The sequence below is a fragment of the Lingula anatina genome, chromosome 6, assembly GCF_051362555.1.
Source record: "Lingula anatina isolate TDL-2025a chromosome 6, LinAna3.0, whole genome shotgun sequence".
Taxonomy (NCBI): Eukaryota; Metazoa; Brachiopoda; class Lingulata; order Lingulida; family Lingulidae; genus Lingula; species Lingula anatina.
In genome coordinates this window covers 24,526,858-24,527,130 of record NC_141772.1, presented here as the reverse complement: position 1 = coordinate 24,527,130, position 273 = coordinate 24,526,858, and positions in this window count along the sequence as shown.

Sequence of the window (273 nt, the reverse complement as noted above, 5' to 3'; positions counted from 1 at the left end):
GGCGTCCCAGGCGTGGTCAGTGTCCTGGCCATGGTCAGTGTCCTGGCCTTGGTCGGCGTCCCAGGCGTGGTCAGTGTCCTGGCCGTGGTCGGCGTCCCAGGCGTGGTCAGTGTCCTGGCCTTGGTCGGCGTCCCAGCCGTGGTCAGTGTCCTGGCCTTGGTCGGCGTCCCAGGCGTGGTCAGTGTCCTGGCCTTGGTCGGCGTCCCAGGCGTGGTCAGTGTCCTGGCCATGGTCAGTGTCCTGGCCTTGGTCAGCGTCCCAGGCGTGGTCAGT